Source organism: Natrix helvetica (genome assembly GCF_964273705.1).
Source record: "Natrix helvetica genome assembly, chromosome: Z".
NCBI classification, from domain to species: domain Eukaryota; kingdom Metazoa; phylum Chordata; class Lepidosauria; order Squamata; family Natricidae; genus Natrix; species Natrix helvetica.
In genome coordinates, this window is record NC_138554.1 from 87685548 (window position 1) to 87698182 (window position 12635).

At 40.0% G+C, this 12635-nt stretch overlaps 1 protein-coding gene across 1 annotated transcript in view; it reads left to right on the forward strand.

Annotated features, from left to right (window-relative positions):
- Nucleotides 1–11362, forward strand: part of ZNRF2 (zinc and ring finger 2) — a 79926-nt gene extending 68564 nt beyond the window's left edge. Inside the window, exon 5 of the mRNA XM_081971636.1 lies at nucleotides 6292–11362. The gene's annotated coding sequence lies outside the window, so the exon portion shown is untranslated. The remainder of the gene's footprint in view (nucleotides 1–6291) is intronic.
- The last annotated feature ends 1273 nt before the right edge of the window (nucleotides 11363–12635 follow it).

Here is a 12635-nt window from a genome sequence, read left to right on the forward strand (position 1 = left end):
GGTGGTCGTGTAGCACTTCATTTATGTACTGCATGAATACTGCGGGTGCTCCTTGTAGTCCGAAAGGCATGACTTTATATTGGAAGCTGCCTAAGGGAGTATTAAAAGCGGTCTTCCACTCATCCCCTTTCCGGATTCGTATACGATAATACGCCTCTCTCAAATCCAGCTTGGTGAAAATCTTGCCCTTAGCCAAGTGGTTCAACATATCTTTCATGAGAGGGAGGGGATAGGTATTCTTTTCGCATACCGCATTCAAAGCTCGTAAGTCCACACAGAGGCGAACCCCCCCATCTTTCTTTTCCCTGAAGAGCACTGGGGCCGCTACTTTTGATTTTGCTGGTTCAATAAACCCTCTTTTCAAATTGGTGTCGATGTACTTCCTCAATTCTATCATCTCTTTAGGCGTCATAGAGTACATTTTGGGCTTTGGTAAGGTTACCCCAGGTTTGAACTCTATGGCACAATCTGTGGCGCGGTGAGGTGGAAGGTAGTTTCCGTCTTCCTCACTGAACACCTCCGCCAGATCCCAATAGATCTTTGGGACTCGTTGGATTCCCGGAAGTTTAGTGTCTGCTGCGGTTGCTGCAGGTTCTGGATGGGTTGGGCTGTTAGGTTCCAATGTTCCTGGGTGGCCCTTTGGTTCCACTGGTGGTAACGGCCCAAGTCCAATAGTCACCTTTCTAACGCCATCCTCCCACTTTATGGTAGGTTCCCACTTGTCCAACCATGCAAGCCCTAGGATAACTGACTCCTGCATTCCAGGGGCCACGATGAATCTGAGGAACTCATAGTGGCGGCCTATCACCAGTTTTACTAACTCAGTGATCTTTGTAGCCGGAGCTCCCCCAATTAGGGTTCCATCCACTTGCTCAAACGGAATGGGTTGTTTCAGGGGTCTGGTGCGTATACCTAGTTGCTCCACTATTGACATGCTGATTAAGCATCGGGTGCAGCCGGTATCTATAATCACCCCAACTTCCCCTTCTACCCCCCTTTTCGGTATTTGGAGTTTGGCTTTTATTTGGAAGGGGCGGATAGGTGCACTCACCATTGGGTCGTCTTCTGGGTTTCCTTCCTCTTCCTCCTCTGAAGTGTCCCGGGCGTTTTCAGTGGCTCCGCTCTCTGCCCCTGCTGGCTGTTGTGCCAGACGACTTTTTTCTGGTGGTTTTCTGGGGGTTTTCTTGACTGTGCTGGCAGGTGGTTGGCGTGGTTGTGGAACTGGGGCTGGAGCCCAGCATGTAGATGCCCGGTGGCCAAGCTGACCACAACGGTAGCACTTTATTTTGGGGCCCCAGGAACGAGGGGTTGGCGGGAGCTTTTCAGTTTGCTGCCTCTGCGTTCGGTGGGCTAACGGTTTTTTTTCAGGGGTTCTGGTACCAGGCTTTGGATAGGTGTTAATCTCGTGGTCCAGTATGATTGCAGTGGTGTACCATTCTTGGATACGATCTGGGGTCCCCCTTACGGCACAAGCTTGTTTCAGTTTGGGATCTAAGGCCTTTTTGAACGTATAGACCAATAGTCTCTCTGGCCAGTAACGTAGTCTTCCAGCTATTCTCCGGAATTCCCAAACTAATTCTTTGACCGGCCGACCCCCCTGTCGTAATTCCTGGATCTGGTCTTCAGCATCTACCTGTTGGGCCACATCGTAAAATCGGGCCCGCATCAGTTGGATGAACCCCGTTATGTCATCTAACTCAGGAGCTGCTTCTTCATGGAGTTCCGCTATCCATTGTGCTGCCTCTCCTTCATTCATCCCCTCTGCTATTTCTTGGATCAGTTCTCGATCCGTCAGGTATTGTGGGCCTACTTGGTCAACGTACGCCAACACTCGATTCATAAAGTAAGCTAGTTTGTCTCGGCTGCCATCATAGGTTGCACGGAACCGGGGGGGTGTGGGAGGAGGAGGGGGTGCTGGTGGTTGAACCGGAGCAACCTGTTGGCCTGCTGCTTGGGGTGGTAAGCTTCTTTGTGGGGCCACACCCATCGGTTGGGCAAAAGCCTGCTGAGGCATTGGTGGGGGGGCTGGGCCCTGTGGTGGTCCCATTCCCTGGCTCTGCCTCTGAGCAGCTATTTGGGGTGGCGCCATTGGTTGGGAAGGGGCAGGCGTCCACTGGCATTGAGCCCATCCATGACCCGGGAAGAAAGCCCAACCTGAATTGGCTTGATTGATGGGTCCAGAGCCATCGCTTTGCAGAGGGGGGGAGGTGAAAGTGTTCCAGGCCCCTTTCGGCTGGTTAAGTTTTACTTCCCAATTTTTTTTTCCTCCAGGAGGGGGGGTGCTGATTCGCTGATGGCTGTGTGGAAAGACCCAAGGTCTCCGCTCCACTGCGCAGCAGTTTCTCTGCTGGGAAAGGATAATGTGGGCTTTGCTAGGCTCCACCCGGGTGGTTCTGGGGGCCCCAGGGGTTTTTGTTCACTCACATTTAGGCGTCGGAATTGGTCCGGAAGGCCCATCAAAGACTGGCTGCGTGATAGCGACTGAGATCTCCATTCATTTGCTCTTCTCCCCATGCTCCAGCCGTCTGTCAGAGTTCCCTTGGGGGGCCCCCCTCCTTCCAGCAGGCATTCCTGAGAAGCAATAAATCCCGAAACTTCCTCCCGCAGATCAAACTCCGTCTGTGAGGGAAATCTTGGTTTCGGTTCCTTTCGCCGGGCGCCCTGCTGAAGCTCCCTTTGCTTCGCCTCTGCCTGTTGAACTATTTCTTTAGAAGGTGCATAGATGGTTTCGACAAAAATAAGCGATCCATCATCCTTAGCTTTCTCTGCTGCATTCTTTCCTTCCTCCATCTTCACTGAAATTTCGTCCTGCCCAGGGTTGGGTCAGAGCTGGGATTCAGTACCCCGATGAAAGAAAATTTTTTTAAGGGAGAGTTGAAATAATGTCAGCGTTCCAAATATCATGCAGAATTAAATCATTGTCCAAGGCAAAGTAGTCCTTAAAACTCCAATTTAATAAGACAGGCATGTTGGCATTATGTTGTTGAAATTTCAACTCTAAGGTACATCCGGTGAATTTCCCAAGTTAAAAGTTCATCATCTATCCCCACACCCCATAATTCATCACATGGTCCAATCTTCATCTTCCACGCTGGCATGTACACCCTTCTTCTTCCGGCCAGGTGTCGAGGTGCGGAGACAAAAGACGACCTTGAGCTTCTAAGAAATCCATAACAATACATTCCACAATCCTACTCCTTTCTATTCCCTCCTCCCAACTACTATACCAATGAAACAGCATAATATATATGTTTTAATTATGTGGCAGGCCAAAGATCCTAAAAGGAACAGAATTACAGGCCTGACACTAAGTGAATTTGCCTCGAGACAAAGTTCAAAAGAAAACCAGTCATTTATTAGGAGCAACATTTTGGCATTATCTTCTGCTGCGGAGCCAAATCTGATTTCCACTTAATGGTGTCTGAACTTTACCCTGTATCTCCCTTCCCTTCTGTCTGTGTCATAAATCACATCCACCAATGAGACACTGCAGCTGGCTATGAACTTGCGCATTTCACACACCAGCTGTAAAAATATGAGACCTGACTCTGGCCAAAGGTATGCATGGAATTCTCCTCCCTTTTCTCCCTTTTCTATGTCAACTTGATAATAGTCATGGAAACGCTTTAGAAATTGACATCTGGCTCCCCTCACTTCCCGAAAGCGACCTGTGTGAAACAAAAAAATTGAGTACAGATATATAATTTAGGGATGCGTCCCTCCCCCAGGCTTGCTTGAATTTTCTGCATGGAATTTTGCTATAAGGCGATCAGCCTGGATATTTCTACTTTTTACCCAAGATGCCTCTGATAAGGGGTATCCCTTCTACTTGATTAAGTATTGGAGTTGCCATCTCGAATCAAGGACTTGTTGAACCTCATAATGGGTTTGTCTCCCTATGACCACAGGGCCCGGGGGCTCCCGGGGTTGTGGTCTCAAAGTGGATCCGATCATGGGTTTTAAGAGGCTACTATGAAACACCGGGTGTATCTTCCCCAGCAATCGAGGCAGTTTCAATTGCACTGTGACTGGGTTGATGATCTTTACTATGGGGAATGGTCCCATCAACTTTGGCCCCAGTTTCTTGCAAGGCAGTTTTAATCTCAAATATTTTGTGGAGAGGTAATCCTTCTCTCCCACCTGGAATGGCCGTTGTGGAGCCCGGTGTTTATCTGCATGTTTCTTATAGGTTTGTGCTGCTTTAGCCAGTGCTTTTTTGACTTTTTCCCAGGTTGCTTTCAGCATCAACATCCAATCAATCAAACTGACTGAGGAGGGGGGGGAATCCCTTGGATACTCAGGCATTGGGACAAAATCCATGCTGCTCACAACTTTGAACGGCGTGAGTCCTGTGCTATTGTGAACAGCATTATTGTACGCGACCTCAGCAAAAGATAAAAGGTCTGCTCAATTGGACTGCTGATAGTTCATGTAGCACCTCAGGTACTGCTCTATCATGGTGTTCAGTCTCTCTGCTGCCCCATTGGTGCTCGGATGAAAAGCTGAAGTAAGACCCTGAGATGACCCAATGGACCACAGGAACTCCCACCAAAACGTAGCAATGAACTGGAACCCTCTGTCTGAAATAATTCTTCGAGGTACTCCATGCAGTCGATAGATATGCTTCACAAACAATTTAGCCAGCTTGTGAGCCGAGGGAAGTCCGCTGCAGAGTATGAAGTGTGCCTGTTTGGAGAACAGGTCTATTACAGTCCAAATCACCATGTTTCCCCCACTTTTCAGCAACTCTACCATAAAGTCCATTGCGATCTCCTCCCACGGCCTCGTTGGCTCTGCTACTGTTTGCAGCAGTCCGGGAGGGGGGGGTTCCCGATCTTCTCTTCATTGTGGGGCAGATGGTGCAACTTTTCACGAAACTGTCCACATCTTTCTTTATGCCAGACCACCAGAATTGCCTCTGGGCTAAGTGTAAAGTCTTTAGGAACTCAAAGTGGCCTGCCGGTTTGGCATCGTGGCTCCACTGGAGAATTAAGGTGCGTAGGGATTCCGGGTCATAGAGTTTCGTCCCCTTCCATGCAAGGTCATTCTTTTTATCAAGATGTGTTGGTTGTTTCGGAACCAGAGGTCTGCTAGCAGTTCGGTTTTGAGTCTCGTGGGTAGTTGTAGAAATATGAGACCTGACTCTGGCCAAAGGTATGCATGGAATTCTCTCTTTTCTCCCTTTTCTATGTCAACTTTTCTCCCTTTTCTATGTCAACTTGATAATAGTCATGGAAATTCTTTACAAGTTGACAGAAATTTTGTATTGTTACTACATTCTAATGTATTAGTGGTGTATTTAAAAAAAATACAATGGCACTCCTAACCAGTATATGACAGATTATCTGTAACCAATGTCTGTTCTTTACCTAGTTTTGGTAGAATTTGTTGTTGTTGTTAGTTGTGAAGTCGTGTCCGACCCATCATGACCCCATGGACAACATTCCTCCAGGCCTTCCTGTCCTCTACCATCCTCTGGAGTCCATTTAAACTCATGCCTATTGCTTCCGTGACTCCATCCAGCCACTTTATTCTCTGTAGTCCCCTTCTTTTGCCCTCAATCTTTCCCAGTATTAGAATTATCTACCCTTAAATATAGAAATGATGGATATCTAAACATATAGAGTTATATTCAGTCAGTCAGTTTCTTTTACTGAGCCAAAGGTTACATTTGCAATTAAGACAACCATAAGTTTGACTAAATAAACAAATGTACTTCACAGGGTTGTAACAACCAAATTACTAGAACTTTCTATTCCACCTTGAAGCATATACATATCTCCATAGAGTTCCAGTATTTATAATGCAAAAAGCCGTAATTAATTCAGAAGTAGACATTTCCTATTTTAACCTTCATGTTTAGGAATTTCCTCTCAATGGAGACTAGGTTTGCTCTTTTCTTCTTGGTTACAGAAGCACAATAAAGATCTAGTTATTTCATTTAAGATTGGAGTAGAACATGTTTGAGAAAAAGTGGGTTGACTTTATTTTCTTTATATTACATGTAGAGCTATCTTATACTGATCTTGATCATTATCTGTCCAGTTCAGAGCCTTTGGGAATAGATCACATACAAATAAAGAAGCTGTGTTCAAAGATATTAGCCATAGGCTAAAGTAAAAGTAATTATTTCTCAAAACTATTAATATTAAAGAATACGTTCAAGAGAATTAATTAATTATAATTATGTTAAATACCTGAATATCAGATGCCCTGATTGATACTGCTGTGATTTAGAAAATGTATTTTACTCTCAAGAAATATAATTGTATTTTTGTAAATCTTTTGTAGTTTCTTAAACTGCTCATCAGAAGTAATAGATGTCAAGTTCCATCATTAGAAGTTAATCTGAAAGTGAATTTATGTTCGTTTTGGAGTGGGAAAGAAGAAGATGGAACAAGCATGGGACATGATGCAAAGCAGGATCCTCAGTGTACCAAATGCACATGTAAAAACAACATAGGGATTGTGAAAATGCTGCACATCCTGGAAAAATCCTCTCCCACAAACTTCATAGATATTTTATATTTACAGACCAAAGTTAACTTTCAGTTTTTTTCAAATCAATATAGAAAAACAGATTTTTTGACATAATTCCTTGAACAGAAGCTGAATGCTCTACATCAGTCTGAAACATTATACAAGGAAGATGCCATTTTAAAGTTGGAATCACCTATTCCTTTTTATCACAGTAAAGAAGACAAACTATGAGATACAGAGATTCTTCATCCAATATGCTGTTCACATTTTTTATGGAAAATAATGCAATGTTTTTCTTTGAATCTTTGCAAATTTTATAAGTAAAGCTTTCTCACAGTTTAGCCCAAAGAACAAATGCAATCAAAGCTAATTCTGAATTAATATTTATGATCCAATTAGAGTTATTGAAATCCATAATCTCTTCTCATTTCTGCATAATAATTTTTTTCTGCTTGTAAATATCAATGCAGCAATTTTGAAAATGCATAATCTAGCAGCTATGCAATATTTTTTAAAAAAACCTTATAGGGACATGCAAATAACATCTTTCAAAATGCTGCCAGTTGATCTAATTTAACGGGTATTATATTTTTTATGTTTCAGGTAGTTATTTTCTTATACTATCACATTTACCAAGCCATTTTTCCTTAGTGGTCACAAAGATAGCCAAGATGAATGTTTCATTGGGATAATATCTGGCTTTTTTAAAACTTTTATATTAGAGATTACTGTGTCTCAATGGCTGGTCATAGCAGATTATAGTAATTTGCAACAAAGTCATTGATATAGTAGCTGTAATCCTACACCCAGACATATGTGCTTCTTGTCTGATAAAAACAGGCTTTATATTTTCTGGGATTAGGATTAACAACATTGCCTGTATTCTTGAATCTGTAATACTTTGCTACACAATTGTGTCTTATCATAAATTGTAAAAATGGGCTTTCTCTGATAGGGTAGAGAAGAAGCTCATCAAGTAAAATTATGAGTTGTTAATATATTTGAGGATGTTTTTGGAAGCAATTAAAGTATCTTGTAAAGTTTGATAACATGAAAAAATATTTAATAAAGGTGATGGAAACTTAACATAAAACTTAAAAATAAGATATGTATCAGATTATTTCATTATATTTATGAATTCTGTTCCCCTACGATCATTTTACAATTTTCTGCTGACTATTATTGTTATTAACTACTGCTGTTACATTGTGCATAATTCATATGCATATAGAAATATTTGGTACATTGTTGTACTTTCACAGCTGTTAAAATTTTAGACCAAATATTAAATTCATGAATAATGTCTTTTGCAGTGTATTAAATTTTATAGCCAGCAAACGTTACCTTATTCAGAAAGAAAACAAATTCTGTATTTTCCTTTTCTGGTTCAATATTACATAGTGGTCAGAAGTTGATGTTCAGCAAGCATGAAATTCCCAAACCACATTTGCTTGCAATGTGCAAAAAAAAAAAAAAATCCAGGAAGAGGCATTTACAGGAAAAAAAAAAAAAAAGATGAGCGGCAAGTGACAAGAACCTGAGCCTTTTCCCATTCACTTTTCCTCTAAAGAGTTTGTTTCAATTTGTACACCCCCTCCATGTTCTTTTATTCAGAACATCTAAGACAACTTTAATTAAAACAAAATATTGGCTGTGTAGTGTGGAGATAAAAGAACTTCATAATTATGAGACTTAATTTGTTTTTTTGTTTTTGATTTTTAACTAGATCAACTTTTAAGAACCAGGTGCAAAATACCGAGATCAGTCAGAGCCAAGTACAAAAGACTGTAACTAGAAGTAAAACAAAGTTTTGGATACAAAATACTTTTGAGAATAAGAATCAAAATTAGCTTTTTCAACTGAAGATTTTTTTCTAGCGTAATTATCTCAACCCTTCATATTTACACTTTTGCTGCATAGTCTAAAATATTATTTTTAAAACCTTCAAAATCAATTTTTACTGTCTTTTAAGGAGAGAGAAACTTACCTGTTGAATACAGTAGAATCTTGCAAGTCCAAAGGTCTCAATCTCTTCAATATGCAAAGAATTAAAACAAAATCCTTAAATGGGATCAAGATTCAAATCTTTATGGCATCTTTTTTCTTTATGCAACTCTCAAGTTGACCTGGTCCCCAAAACAATGGGGAAAAAGAGTTTGACAGTTATTTGAATTGCCACTACTTTCTAAAATCTGGTAGGGGTAGCCTTCCTCAGATATTCTGGTTTTTTTGAACAAATCCTACAAAGAAATGTGAAAGTTAAGAGTTTCTAGTAGATATACTGCTCTGCTCACTAGACTTAAAAAGTCAGAAGGCATTGTTCTAAATTAATTCACTAATAAAATGAATTTGATATTACAGACTTAGGATAAAACCACATGTTAGAAGATCAGGCTTTCTGTAAAGCACAATTCACTCGGTGAACTATGGTAATTGTAGTGATAATTTCTCTGTGATCAAAAGGGACAATTTTTTCATGAGAAAGTTGTCAGAAGTCACATCTGGCTGAGTTGATGCCAAATTCCAAGTGGTAGACATTACTTTTATTTCCGCTTTCCTTTTCTTATCACTTCTTCACACACTACCCATCTATTCATTAAAACAGAAACATGTATACACATACATTCTTGGTAGGACTTGAGGACCAGAAAACATATCTGCCAGCTCCTTTTCCTGCAGTAGTGCACTGAGAAGGCAACTGGACTTTCTTGGTTTTTCTTTTGAAAACATTTCACTTCTCATCCAAGAAGCCTCTTCAGAAGCAAAACATTTTCAAAAGGAAAAAAAAAGTTCAGTTGCCTTTTGGAAAAAGCATCTTTGACACAACCATGACCTGGATACTGGAGAATCTTCATAAACAGTACACTGAGGGGTATACTATAGAGGTCCGGAAGGTATTAGAAGCAAAACCATAAGAGGGCAGCACCAGCAACATTATTCCAAAACTGGGTTATGTTATTTTACTGTTTTCTGGTTGAGATATACATGAGCTAGCCTGCTTTCTTTTCTCTGCATGATGATGTGGAAGGAGACTGAAATCTACATGGAAGCTAGTTAATGCCTTTGTATTAAAAGTTAAACTTCTACCTCAACCTGATATACTTCTATCACATCTGGAGAGCAACACTAAATCTCAACCACTATCCCAACCAATGATAGCTGTTCCAGCACTCTTGGAGCCATAAAGTTCTGAAAGGTTGTTATGAACAAATGCAAAGCAACAGTATTTATTTAGGCTCCTGGTGTGTAAATTTGAAACATTGACACAAGAAGATGTATAACAGAGGTTATTCCCTGAGGTAACATTAATACTGTGCAATAATTGTTTGCAGAAGTTAACAGCCATGGGCTTTTTTAAGCTATCATAGAGCTTGCATTGCTTTAGCAGGATTATTTTAAATCTGGAAAGTTGAGATGATAGAATTTTAATTACTTTATCAACTAAAATATTGATCAGTGGAGACTTTAATGAGGCATTAATTAATTGGTGCAGCAGGTTAGCTTTGCTTAATTTTGAAACTCTAGAATGTCCTAAAGAATAAAAAATTAAAATTGTTCTATTTAGTTGTGAACTGTTTATTAAATTGTAGAATAACATGGATTGCCTCCAATATCCTAAATGCAATTATATTGAGGTGTTAATAAGGCAGAAATTAAGAACATTTTAATTGATTTCATAGATTAATTTATCTAAAAATGCCAATCAATAGTTGGTTGTTCAGTTTACATCCTGATTCAAAACTTCCATATTTTGACACCCTGACTCTTAAATATTGGCAATAACCTCAACAAATGGTTTACACAAACAGCAAAGGTGATTTTGGAGAAATTACATATTCTGTGGTTTCCAGATCTGATTTTCAGATAACCTTTTTCCATGTTGACCTTGTTTATTGCTTGCCAATGAGCCACTGGGTTGTGGAGAATTTGGGAATATGTCCTTCATTCATGTGAACTATTGGCCACTTCATTGTACGATTTTGGTATAACTGAAAGTGGTTTATAGTCTACTAAATCAGCATGATTTCTTTGGTTTGGGATTTGCATGCTGTGTGAATTCAGACATTGTGATTTGCACACCATGGCTTAAGAATTATTGTAATGTTTGAGACCAGCCAAATATTTAATTTAAAAACATTATTAAACAAATTTCAGTATAGCATAATGCTTATTATTTAAGATCTGATATAGCCAGATCTTAAATGATAATATATATTGTAAGAAAGGATTTACAACAGTAAGCAATCTTTAAAATAGGAAAGTTGTCTTTTTATCTTTATGATCATTGTGAAACTCCTAAAAAGCTTCCACTATATTCTTGGAACTTATATAGACACTCCTCAAAATAAATTTGAAATATGATTTTGGTTTAAAAAGTAATAATTTGAGAAATAATACAGAGATATCAGAATATACATTTGAAGAAACTAAATTGTCTAACTTTTAAATGAGAGAGGATAATCAAGGAATAACTAGATTGATGAAGAATATGAACTTTTTAATCCTCCCTGGACCTATTTGAATGCTTGAAAGAACCCACTGAAAATCAGCAGTTCAAATTAACCATTTCCATAAAATGAGAAATGAAACTTGGTGGATGAACAATTTAATGAAAAACCTTATAATTGTGATGACAATAAGCAAGAAGGCTTCTTTCATTATTCTGTTGATAAAAGAATGTAATTAGTAACATTGAATGTGAAATATGTTTGTAATTTTTTTAAATAAGCTATATGATTGGTAAAAATTACTTGAGAATTTTTTAAAGGTACATCTTCTACGTGGTCTGGAAATACACCATCATGGTTTCTATTTTACTGATCTAGGCTGTAACATTCCATTTGTTTAAAATATATACATGTTAATAAATATTTGAAGCATATTTTATGACTAACTATCGTTTTGAATTTTATTTAAACATATACAGGAAACTGACCTCAGTAATTAAAACTAGCTTATAATAACTTCAAGATACATTTTATTTCTTGTTCTTATGGATTTTATTGAGTTTGTCATTTTTGTAATGAACAATGCAGTATATTTTAAATGTGTGATGCTTCAGTCTTATTTCTATTCAGTGCTGGCATGGAATAATGAACTGAATGGATTGTCCACAGTGTTCAAAATTAGTCTAGATAAGAGTAAGGCCTGGTGATTGGCAAACCCGAATTGATCAATTCCTCCTTGTACAGCACATCACGCAAAATGTCATGACTGGCAGAAGCCCCTCTGAATTGCTAATGGGTCACCAGCTGAGGTCTTCCTTAGACCGGCTGCATCCAAACTATTCTGCCGAAACCGCCCATTGATTTGACCTATCAACTACAGTCATTTAGAATAGAGGATTGAGTGTATGCCCACAACTACCCTGGGGGCACTCTCTGGGTTCCTGCCACAATTGTAGAAATCACCAGCCCTCACTCTTATTCTTAGAGCTCGAGGAAGGTAGAAGTTGGAGGTGGCACATTGACCAACTCCAAGGCTGACTCAGCCATTCCAGTCTTAGACAACCAGAGATAACTCCTGCATGAGTTATCCAAAGCCCTACCCAAAAGGAGCAATCATACACTTCTTCCACAGACTCCTCAATCCCAAAAGAGCCGGAGTACTTAGCCAAGGAAGTTGGAGGCACACGGTGAGTTCCAGGGGAACTGGCTCTGAGAACTCCACCCACAGTCCGGGGAAGTTTCCAGGAGTTTCCATCAGTAGCAGCCAGAGAGTCAACAGGTCTGTCCGACCTGACTGAAGTACCAGTGCCAACTGAATTGCGCAGGTCTTAGAGGGTTTCTGAGTGCCCGCTTATTTGCGTGACTACATCACTAGTTGGATTAGCCCAACTAAGAGGGGAGGGGTTTAGATACTGACAGCCAAATAGTAGGCTCCAGCAAGGTCCTCTATTCTGGTGGGAAAATACTCAAAGTCAATTTGCCAAGAAGTCTGACAACTCCGTATAAAAGGGCTAGCTGTCAGACAGGCCAGTGCTGTATTGTCTAATAAAGAACTGTTTGTCACTGAAGCCTGAGTCCTGTCTCATCCATTCACATTATCTAACAGAAGTCTTTGATCCAGTCACAAGTGAGCAGAGGGAAATTCAGGTCAATCAGCTGTTCAATGAGAATGCCTGGTAAGATGGTTTTAAAGGCTATAGTCTATAA